Consider the following 12,530-nt stretch of genomic DNA (forward strand, 5'->3'; position numbering starts at 1 on the left):
ACAACAATAAAACAACAAGGACAACAAAAGGGAATAAATAAATATTAAAAAATAAAAAAAATATTTTTACTTTACTTTGTTACTATCTTGAGTAATGAGATGGGTTTAAAGAAAGAAATATGATAACTACTAGGCAGTCACTTTCACCCAAGCTCTCCTTTTTATTTAATTGATGTTTAGTATTGAAAGCTAGAGATACAGAGAGAGTGAGATGGACAAGTGTAAACATAACACTGATGCAAAGAGTCTCTCATACCTGGAGTTCTCTGTGTCCTGACTCACCATGATGCAGGGCTGAGCAGGGCTATGGTGAAAAAAAAAAAAAAAGGATAAATAAATGAATTAAATGAATAAATGAATAAATAAATAAATAACTCATAGAGTGAGAGCAGAGCACTGCTCAGCTCGGACTTATGCTGGAGAGCTAGGCATTCAGCCTGAAGCCTGAAACCTCAGGCATGAAAGCTTTGGACAAAACGATTAGGCTATCTCTCCAGCCCCCAAGGGCTTCTTTCAACAGGAGCCCACAGACTGTTGTTTCAGGCCCAGAATGGAGCAGCCTGCCACATGGCTCAATGCAGGACAGTGACACTTACACCTGAGAGCCCCAGTTCCAGTCCCTGCCTTTCTCAGGCCCATCTGCTGTAACCCCCCCTCTCTTGACTTACTTGGCTAAACACACAAACCTGTTTTCCGCCTCTAGAAAAACAGAGTGACTTCCTGTGCAGCATGGCAAATGCAAACTCTCCAGCTCCCTGGCCAAAGAGGCGACTCACTCCCCACTCTAGCCCTTGCTCTATGGACTTTGCATTTTCCTAGCAGTTAGCAATCTCCAAGCCAACATGATTTCCATCTCTCTCTCTCTCTCTCTCTCTCTCTCTCTCTCTCTGTCTCATTTTCTTCCAAAATGGCATCAAATTAGGATATAACATTTTCAAGATATTATTTATTACCTATAACACACCAACAAAGAAAGACACAGAGAGAGAGAGAGAAATTCTTGCTCAAACAAATGTCAGACCTCACCAACCAAGGCCCTGTGCACTGACACCAGAGACCTTTTCATCAATTAGGAGGGCAGCTCAGAGCCTTCGGGGGTCAACAGCCCCAAGGGAAGGAATCCCTTTGAAGGATTCCTGTTGGTGTGACCTTCACGCTGACCCCAGGCACTGTGCACAGCTTGGAAACGTTGATGCACTCTCTGCTTGCTAGTCCAGTGACAAGCATCAGCCTAGTCTTTTCTTTCATTCTACCAGTTCAATTCCCAGCAGGACCTGTGAGGGTTCCTGCATATGTGCTTGGCCCCTCCCTTTTTTCTATTCCTTTCTTTTATCTCTTCTTGTTGGTACTTTTTAAAAATTATTATCCATTGCCCTTTTATTGTCTTTTTTGTCAAATATTATTCTAATTTCTTTATTGGGGCTTTAATGGCTTAGACTTGATAGCAAAATACAATAGTTTGTATATTTCTCAGTTTTCTTTTACATTTAATTTTTTATTTATATTTATTTTGATTATTATTTACCAGAGCACTGATCAGCTCTGGCTTCTGGTTCTGCAGGGCATTGAACCTAGGACTTTGGACCCTCAGGCACAAGAGTCTGTTTGCATAACCATTATGCTATCTACCCCCAACCCTCAGTTTTCTATATAACAAACCACTTCTAGGTCCTCCTCTGCCATCACGGTCCAGGACCTGAACCCTGAACCCCACCCTGGAGTCTTCTCCTTTGGTACAATATACCATTGTTTGTACTTTATTCCCCCTTTTCATTCTTTCTTTTATTTTTCCTTTTTTGAACTAGAGCACTCATCAGCTCTGGGACTTCAGAGGCTCAGGCATGAGAGTGTCTTTGCATCACCATTCTGGTATCTGCCTCCACCCCCTTTTCTAGTTTGGATAGCACTAGATTGATTGCTGAGGCTCTGTGCCAGCACTACTGATACAGGCTTGCCTGCGGCTTCCCCACCCCCCTCCCCAGCACCCTCCCATTTGTTATTTCTCTCTGAGTTCAAAGTTCACTGAGAAATTGAGAGGAAGGAGTGATATAGAGATATGGAGAGACAGCGAGATACCCACAGACTTGCCTCACCTCGCCTCCCTCTGCAAGTTGGGAATGGTGTTCCGCGAGGGCTGCGGGGTCCACGAGGGCCCCCGGGTCCACGAGGGCCCCCGGGTCCAGAAAAATAGAACATGCTTACTCTCTTGGAAAATTCAATAGGAAATATTTAGGTTGCAGAACTGAATGAATGCCATATCATTAATTCCAAAGCATTGACAAAAAAGGATATACCTCTAGGTATTTATCTTCCGGTATACTTAAGTGTCTGCATAAAGATGAGAGTACCAAAATGCTTGTTATGTCATTGTTTGTTGTAACAGAGAATTGCAAGCAAGTGATGTGATAGTCTGTGGGGTTAGGCAAATTGTGCTACATCCATATGCTGAAATTACATAGTGATTTGTAAAAATAAGACAGCTTTAAATATTAGTGTAAAACATTCTCCTTGACATATTTTATGTGGAAAAAATCAAGTTTGTTTTTTTTTCTTTTTCCTCCAGGGTTATCACTGGGGCTCAGTACCTGCACTACAAATCCACTGCTCCTGGTGGCCACTTTTTCCATTTTATTGGGTAGAACAGAGAGAAATTATATACATATAATATGTTCCTGCTGGGATGCAATACATAAATTTTTTAATTGTCTTTATTTATTGGATAGAAACAGCCAGAAATTGAGAGGAATGGGGGATAGAAATGGAGAGAGACAGAGAGTCACCTGCAGCCTTGCTTCACCACTCCTGAAGCTTTCCTCCTGTAGGTGGGGACCAGGGGCTTGAACATGGGTCCTGATGCACTGTAATGTGTGCACTCAACCAGGTGCTCCAACCTCCAGGCCCACAAGTTTTTTAAAAAGATTTTATTTTAATATGAGGGATAGATATATAGAGAGATCAGAGCACTGTTCAGCTCTGGTTTATGGTGAGGGGGGTGATAATTGAATTTAGGATTTTGAAGCCTCAGGCAGGAAAGTCATTTTGCATAGCCATGATGCTATCTCCTCTACTCCCATATACAGATTTTTTTTTTTTTTTTGCCTCCAGGATTATCACTGAGGCACAGTGTCTGCACTATAAACTACAAATCCATTGTTCCTGGGGGCCATTTTTCCCATTTCTGTTGCCATTGCTATTGTTGTCATTGTTGTTGGGCAGGACAGAGAGAACTCTAGAGAGGAGGGGAAGACAGAGGGAGAGAAAGATAGACACCTGCAGACCTATTTCACTGCTTGTTAAGCAAACCCCTCCCCCACCTCCCACGGTGGGGAGCTGGGGCTCAAACCAGGATCCTTATGCCTGTCCTTGTGCTTTGCACCATGTGCACTTAACCTGCTGCTCTACTGCCCGCCCCCCAACATATCTTTTAAAATATTTATTTATTTATTTTATTATCACCATTATTTTTTACCACAACACCACTCTGTTCTGGCTTCTAGTGGTGCAGTGCATTGAACCTGGCACTTCTGAGCCTCAGGCATGAGAGTGTCTTTGCATCACCATTTGGTTATCTACCCCAGCCCCCTTTTCTAGTTTGGATACCACTAGGTGGATTGCTGAGGCTCTGTGCCAGCACTAGGAACCCAGGGATTCTGATGGCTCACCCCCCTCCCACCACCTAACAACCTCCCATTTGTTATTTCTCTCTGACTTAAAAGTTCAGTGACAAATTGAAAGGAAGGAGTGAGATAGAGACGTGGAGAGAAAGAGAGACCACCACAGACCTGCCTTACCTCTCCTCCCCATGAAGGTGGGGAACGAACAGGCCTCCAACCCTGGTCCTTGTTCCAAGTCTGGGAATTCCAGTGGGTTCCTCACAGCCCAGCAGCCCAGCACAGGTGTTCAAATCATTTTTCCTGGAAGGCAGTTGGAGCAGTGCAGGAGACAGATGGGGACTGACCCATGGCAGAGACGGGGAGCAAAAGCAGAGTTCCAGGGCCCTTCTTCTGTCTCTGTGGCCACCCCACCAGGCCAGGGAACCTGGAGCCTCACCCTTACATAAGCCTGGTGCTCTGCCCAGTGAACCCTGTCTTCTGCCTCTCTCTAGCTCCTGGGAAGGAAGCTTCCAAGAACAGATCCTAGGAACAGACATCCTGCCCAAAGCAACAACTAGTACAGACCAAGGGACAGTGCAGTGGGAGCAAGGCCTGCCCAGCAGGGGCCCTGTTGGGTTATGTCACTGCCTTGTGGACACAGAGTGGATTTCTCCCAATATTCTCTTCATTTTCTTTTCCTGACACAGATCCAGGGAGAAAAGCACACAGAATAACACCAGAACAGTTCTCAGCTCAAGCTAAAGGGGGTGTGAGTGAACTGAAACTGGGTTCTTGAAACTACAGGCATGGAAGACTTTGGCAGAACTCCTAAGATAGTTCTTAAACACAAGGTCTTCTTATTTTATTTTATTTACTTATAAAGTTTTATACCACATTCAAATATAGTTCACACAAGGTGTGTTTCTCCTCTTTTCTCTCCTTCTTCTTCTTCTTCTTCTTCTTCTTCTTCTTCTTCTTCTTCTTCTTCTTCCTTCTTCTTCTTCTTCTTCTTCTTCTTCTTCTTCTTCTTCTTCTTCCTCTTCTTCTTCCTCTTCTTCTTCCTCTTCTTCTTCTTTTAAACCAGGACACTGATCAGCTCTGGCTTATGGTTATGTGGGGTTTGAACCTGGGACCTTGGAGCCTCAGGCATGAGAGTATTTTTGCATGACCATTATGTTATCTACCCCTGTCCTCTTACTTTAAATAATTATATTTTATTGTATTGTTATGTTTAGCTACAGAAAGAGAGAGATGCCTAAGCTATCTCCCAGCCTTCTTTTAAAAATATTTTTATTTTCCATTACTTTTTAAGTATCTTTTGTAATGAGAGATGGGTATAAAGACAGAAAGATGATAATTACTAGGCAGTCACTTCTGCCCAAGCTCTCCTTATTTTTTACTATTTTATCACATTTTATTTTATTGCTATGCTTAGTAATGAAAGCTGGAGATACTGACAGAAAGATACAGAGAAAGTGAGATGGGCAAGGGTAGATACCATAATGCTGATGCAAAGAGACTCTCCTACCTGAAGCTCTGAATTTCCTTCCTCGCCATGATGCAGGGCTGAGCAATGCTCTGGTAAAAAAAAAAAAAAAAAAGACAAAAAAAAGTAAGTAAGTAAAAATAAATTTAAAAAAATCAGAGTGAAACCAGAGCACTGCTCAGCTCAGACTTATTCTGGAGAGTTGGGGATTCAACCTGAAGCCTTGGAACCTCCGGCATGAAAGTTTTTTACATAAACATTAAGCTATCTCCCCAGCCTTCAAGTTTAGATGTTATTAACTGGCAAAGATCCTGGTGACAATATTAAGAAGAAAAAAAAAAAGTAAAATCCACTATAAGGGGAACAACATTATGTTAAGAAAAGACATCTATGTTTAATTAATGAATGTTAAAGTTTCTAAAGTTTCTACTCCAGAGAGAGGAAAGAGAAAAGCTGACCATCACTCTGGCATGTGTGCTGCCTGGGATTGAATTCGAGATGTCGTAATTATAAATCCAGCGCTCTAGTCACTGTGCAAGCATCTGGACTGCTGCTGGTGCTTAAAGTATCTCAGGAAATACCCACAAGGCTATAAATACCATTGTGTTGGGGATAGATAGTATACTCCTGGCTTTCTGTCTTACACATACACACACACACACACACACACACACACACACACATAATAAAATAAAGTAATAAGTAAATCTAGTTAAATCCTAGGCAAATTCCATTGTCCCTGAGAAAGAAATTTGAGATTCACAGATGGGGATGGGAGACTTTGCCTTCCCTTTTCTGAGACACCTCTTGTTCTCTGGAGATCTCTTGAGCAGAAGTTTCCCAGGCGTGCCTTCATGCAGCCATCTTGGCTCTGTGCTTGGAGATGGGAGACTTTGCTCTCTCTTTCCTGTGTGATCTTGGATGAGATATGTGGTTTCTTTGAATTTCATTAAATGAGAGCTTGGCAGCTGGTGAGGTGACTCAGCAGGTAGAGCACAGGACTTGCAGGGGTGAGGTCTCTAGTTCTATCCCTAGCACCACATATGACAGAGTAATGCTCTAGCTTTCTCTCCCTCTTGTGAATTAGTTTTTTATTTATAATTATTTTAAAAAGATTTTATTTATTTATTAATATGGGGGTCAGAGCATTACTTGGGTACATGTGATGCCAGGGATAGAACTCAGGACCTCATGCTTGAGAATTTACCTCTTGGACCATTATAATTTTTATGTATGAGAGAGAGGAGGAGTAAGAGGAGGAGGAGGAAGGGTAGGGCAAGGGAGGAGAGATTGAAAAATAGAGAACCAGAGCATCATTCTGGCATATGTAGTGGCAGGGATTGAATTTACCACATGCTTGAGAGCCCAGTGGCTTATCCCCTGTGCCATCCCCCACATCACAATGAGAGATTGCAGCTCTCTTCATTAAAGAGCCCCCTCCCCCCCCCCACCGTGCTTGAAGAATCAAGAACATCTTCAGTCACTGGTCTACAGCCAGATGTGCTGGGAGTTTCTGGTTCCTTGGTATTTGTGACAAATAGAGGAAGACAACCCAGTTCCTCCTTCCTTCCTTCTTTCCTTCCTTCCTTCTTCCTTCCTTCCTTCCTTCCTTCCTTCCTTCCTTCCTTCCTTCCTTCCTTTCACCAGAGCACTGCTCAGCTGTGGCTTCTGGTGGTGTGGGAGATTCAACCTGGGTCCCTTGGAGTCTCAGGCATGAGATTTTGCAGAGCCATTATGCTATCTCTCCAGCTCTGTTCTTTAGTTTAGAGTGAAATACAGAGAGAGTAAGAAAGGGAGAGGAGACAGACAGACAGAAAGGAGATGCACCACTGCACCACTCCACCTTCCATCGAGTTCCCCTGGGCTACCCAGCTGCTCTTTAAGGTTCAGCTCAGTTGTTCTTTCCTGCAGGAAGCCCTTCCTGACTGCCAGTCCAGGTCAGGTAGCTCTCAAGCAGGGGAGCCAGCCAAGACACCCCAAATGCCTGGAGGGCTCTTAGGTGGGTGCAGGCATCCTTCATTCTTCAGTTCTTGACCTGTATGGTTATTGGATATTTGGAGCGCTATCTAGGTAGGTCAACTCTCTACCACTTAAGGGATGACTCCTTTTGGCCTCTGGCTACAGGTTTTTCTTGTTCAAATTCCACTGATGGGTGTCTTAGGCCCAGGCCCTAGTCTAGCTGGCTTCTGGCCACAGGTTTTACTGCTAATTCCAATGGAGGGTGGTAAAGGCAGCAGCCTCCTGGGTCCACCAGGGCCCCCGGGTCCACCAGGGCAGGATTAGCTATGAACAGGCATGGGGGTGGGGCCAGGTAGATAGATATCATAATGGTTATGCAAAGGACCTTTCCTGTCTGAGGTGCCAAAGTCCCAAATTCAATCCCTACCTCCTACTAGAACTGAGGGGAAAAAAATATTGCTGGCTGTGTGCCAGAATAACCTGAGGGTGCTTCTTCCTGAGCAAGTGCTCTCTGGCTTGGAGAGAACTCAACTGGAGCCAACCTAGGCTGCTGCATGGAGAGGGATCAGGAATCAGGGACTCGTGCTGAGCTAGCATTGCAGGAGATACACTCTGGAACACTCAGAGCCGGGAAGCAATTACAAGTGTGTTTACTGCAGAAGAGCAGCTGTATTTATACTTGCCAAGTAGGGTGGAAAAAGGATGTGACGTAGAGAGGGTGGAGTGAAAAGAGACTGGTGGAAATCAGGGTGTCCTAGGAGAGGGGGCGGAGCAAAAAGACATTGTGAACCAGTGGGGATTAAACCAATGTCCTGTAGGCAGGGTGGTGCTTAGTTAAAGAGGATTAGAGACAGAGGCTTTAAGGGGGGGGGGGGGAGCTGGCATACTACCCAACAGCTGTGGTTCATGATGGTGCTGGGGATTGAACCTCAAGTTTTGGAGCCTCAGGCATGAAAGTCTTTTTCTTTTTTTCTTTCATTTTTTGCCTCCAGGGTTATCACTGGGGCTCAGTACCTCCACTAGGAATCCACTGCTCCTGGTGGCCATTTATTGATTGATTGATTGGACAGAGGGAAATTAAGAGAGGAGGGGAAGATAGAGAGAGAGAAAGATAAACATATGAAGACCAGCTTCACTACTAGCAAAGTGACCTTCTTGCAGGTGAGGAGCTGGGGGCTGGAACTGGGATCCTTGCATGGGACCTTGCACTTCGGTGCACCACCACCTGGCCCCATAAAAGTTTGTGTTTTTTTTTTATAACCATTATGCTATTCTCCTTCCCACCCCAGTTTATTTACTGTTTATTCATGAGAGAAAAAGGGAAGGAGAGAGAACCAGAGCATCACTCTTGCAATTGTGATGCTAAACATTGTTTTTGGAACCTCATGTTTGTAAGTTCAAAGCTTTATCCAATGAGCTACCTCCTGGGCCACCATAGAGCAGGCATTTTTATCTTTGCTAGTGTGAAAAATTACATTTCAGAGGCAGGGGTAGATAACATAATGGTTATGCAAAGAGACTCTCATGCCTGAGGCACCAAAGTAGCAGGTTTAATCCCTTGTACCACCATTAATCAGAGCTGAGCAGTGTTTTGGTTAAAAAATAATACTAGGGGCCAAGCAGTGGCGTGTTAAGTGCATATAGCGCAAAGCACAAGGACTGGCTTAAAGATTGGGGGTTCAAGTGCCCAGCTCCATACCTGCAGGGGAGTCGCACTTCACATGCAGTGAAGCAGGTCTGCAAGTGTCTATCTTTCTCTCTCCCTCTCTGTCTTCCCCTCCTCTCTCAATTTCTTTCTGTCTTATCCAACAATGACAATAACAACAACGATAAACAAGGGCAACAAAAGGGAAAAAATTGGCCTCTAGGAGCAGTGGATTCAAGTGCAGGCACTGAGGCCCAGTGATAACCCTGAAGTCAAAACAAACAAACAAATAAAATAATAACGAAAGAAAAGAAAATTACATCTCAGCAAGGTACTATTTTGTCTGTCTTTTGGGTCCTTGCATGCAGGTGTCTTTCTCTCCACCTTTCTGTCTTCCCCTCCTCTCTTGGTTTCTCTTTGTCCTACCCAACGACAACAACAACAAAATGGAGAGCATGGCCTCCAGGAGCAGTGGGATTCATAGTGCAGGTACTGATCCCCAGCTATAACCCTGGAATATATATGTATATCTCTACGATAAAAAGATGGGGGGTACTAGAGAACACAGCTGAGACAGCAATTGACTCTGCAAGAAAGGTGAAAATGGAGACCTGGGTGTGTGTGTGCGTGTGTTGTTTTCGCCAGGCTGGCTTCATGGGTGGGTAACAGATGACCAGAAACACATGGTTGAGCTGAGAATGCAGTTTAATCTTTATTCACAAGCAGACAAACAGTCCAACACCTAATCACCACACCATCTGCCCCTCCATCTTTCTCCTCCAGCGGCAGAGAGGAACTCAGGAAGTACATAGGGTAGGGGGCGGGGAGAAGGGAGAAGCTCTAAACCAGCAAGGGCTAAACCAAATCTCCCGGAGGCAGGGGGGGTAGTGAGACCAAACCAGTGTAACAGAAAAGACCATGTAAATAGACCACAATGTCAAGCAATGTAACAGAAGCAGAACTAGATCCCAGAAGCAGAACTAGAAGCATACCAACGTGTGTGTGTGTATGTGTGCGAGCGTGCACGCGTGTGTCTGCACGCGCTGGCAGTCCCTACCATTGCTGTTCTGCAGTGAGGGCAAGGTCTCTTCCTTTCTAAGCCACACCTACGCCTGTTACTACCTCCAAATGTCCTTTCTTTGTTCCTCCTTTCTCTAGGTCCTGATGGAATTGGAGTTCTTGTCATCTTCTGCTATCATTTCTCCCCTTCTGTGGATATGGACCAAAATTCTTTTTTTTTAAATTGTTTTATTATCTTTATTGAACAGCCAGAAATCAAGAGGGAAGGGGTGATAGAGAGGGAGAGAGATAGAGAGACACCTGCAACACTGCTTCACCACTTGTGAAGCTTCCCCTCTGCAAGTAGAGATCGGGAGCTCAAACCCAGGTCCTTGTGCATTATAATATGTGTACTCAACCAGGTGTGCCACCACCTGGCTCCAACCAAAATTCTTTATGGATTACAGAAGGTGGGAGTCTGACTTCTGTAACTGCTTTTTTTCTGGACATGGGTGTTGGCAGGTTAATCCATATCCCTAGCCTGTTTGTATCTTTCTCTGGAGAGGTAAGGTTCTGAGATACATTGGTGAACTCTTTGATTTTTTTTTTTGGTCTGATAGAAGGACAGAGACAGAGAGACAAAGAAATCACAGCATCAAAGCTTCCTTTAGTGTAGTTTGGCTGGACTCCAACCTGGGTTGTGCATTGGCAAAGGAAGAAAACTATTAAAGTGAGCTAACTTGCCAGGCATTGTTGATTTAGAGTGTGTGGGGAGTGTGGGGTGGGGGGAGGGAGGGGAGAGAAGTCAGCTAGGGCACTGCTCTGGCATACACAGCTCCAGGGATTAAACCCAGGACCTCACACATGTAAACTTGCCTTCTACTCCTGTGTTCTACTCTCCAGGATACTTCTCGAGTCACTTGCTCCCTGGTTTTCATCTTTCCTTTTCTGTTAAAAGGAAATAGTAATGATAGAACCTTGTCATCATGTAGGGTTGCTATAAGGGTTGAGTTAATATTTAGAAAGCACTAGGCAGCCTGGGAGGTGATTCAGCAGGTAGAACACTGGACTTACAAGTGTGAAGTCATGTATATGACATTGTATGTGTCAGAGCTGTGCTCTGGCTTTCTTTGTCTCATAAATAATTTCTTAAAGAAAAAAATAGGGGACTGGCAGTGGCGCCCCTGGTTATTTACACAGAGTACTAAGCACAAGGATTCTACTTTGAGCCCTGGCACCCCACCTGCAGTGGGGATGCTTCACAAGCCTTGAAGCAAGTCTGCAGGTGTCTATCTAATAAATGGGAGAAAAATGGCCACTAGGGAGCAGTGGATTTGTAGTGCCAGCACTGAATCACAATGCAATAATCCTAGAGGCAGGCATACACATACACACACATACTCTCTCTCTCTTTCTAAATAAAATAATAATAAAAAAGACTTGAAGGATACTTTATTTTATTTTATTTATTTTTTGTTTTTGAGAGAGATGTAGTGAAAGACATAGAGAGAAACACCAGAGCACTGCTTAGCTCTGGTTTGTGGCAGTGTTGGGGATTGAACCTGGGACGTCAGGCATGAGAATCTCTTTGTATAACCATTATGCTATCTACGCCCCCCCCCCTTGAAGGATATTTTGAATGGTACTTGGTACATAGAAAGTGTAATAAGTACTTGTTCAACTAGAGAAGCCATTACGTTCCACAGAAAGAGTTTCTAATTTTCAGTATAGCATGTCATGGGCTCCTTTTTGAACAGCTACGTTTTGAGGTATTTTTTTTCCCTGTAATTCTTATAAGTTAATATGGAATCTTGTGTTAATTAGCTAATCATTTAAATATGTATCACTTCTAGTTTAGTCTTTTATTAACTATAGAAATTCATATTAAAATAAGTTTATCATTCTTTCTTATCCAATCAACAGCATCTATTTAGTGCCTATTGCAGCAGATCTTCATAATTAACTATAGGAAGAGGAAAGGAGGCAGGCAGAATAAGGAATCCTTCCCTGTAGTATAAACACTGTTTTCAGTTCACCAAATTTCATGATGATCATCTTTTTCAAAAACATGCAAAAACCACATTACCCAGACAACTTGGGGAGTCTAGGTTTTAGGTTAGGGTCACATAACTGCATCGTGCCGTCAGAATAGAACAGAAACCATACATAGAACTCTCAAATCTAGCCATCAAATTTCTTGTACAATTGTCCATATTCTCAATCCCCCTTCTGCAGTGAATCAAGATAAAAGGAGTGTGGATGAGTGAGTCACCACCTGGAGTAGAGCCATTAAAAAAGGCATTGTTTTAAAGCCTGATTTCTCTTTTGTGTAACTGTTACATATTCTCTAAATGTGGAAATATCTACATCTGATACTAAAGGAGAAGAATAAATTAGCTAAGTCCGATAGTAGTGACTTTTTTTCAAATAAGGAAATTTAAAAAATGGACAGCTTGGTAAAAAAAAATATCTTGATCAAATAGTAATGTCTTAGATGAACTCTAAACTTTTACTTGAACAATTGAATGTAGTGGTTGCAGCAATCAAAATGGACTTAGCAGAAATTTCCTGAAAAATTCTGATGTACACTTATAAGGTTTTAATAAACTGAAGAAAGTGATGGGCTAGTTGAAAGAATAGATTTTACAGCACAGAAAATGTATTGTCCTTATCTTTATTATTTGGAATTTATTTATTTATTTATTTTGCCTCCAGGGTTATGATTGGAGCTCAGTACCTGCACTATGAATCCACTGCTCCTAGAGGCCATTTCCCCATTTTGTTGCCTCCGTTGTGGTTGTTACTGTTGTTATAGCTATTGTTGTTTATGGACAGGACAGAGAGAAAT

Source organism: Erinaceus europaeus, chromosome 11 (genome assembly GCF_950295315.1).
Source record: "Erinaceus europaeus chromosome 11, mEriEur2.1, whole genome shotgun sequence".
Lineage (NCBI taxonomy): Eukaryota > Metazoa > Chordata > Mammalia > Eulipotyphla > Erinaceidae > Erinaceus > Erinaceus europaeus.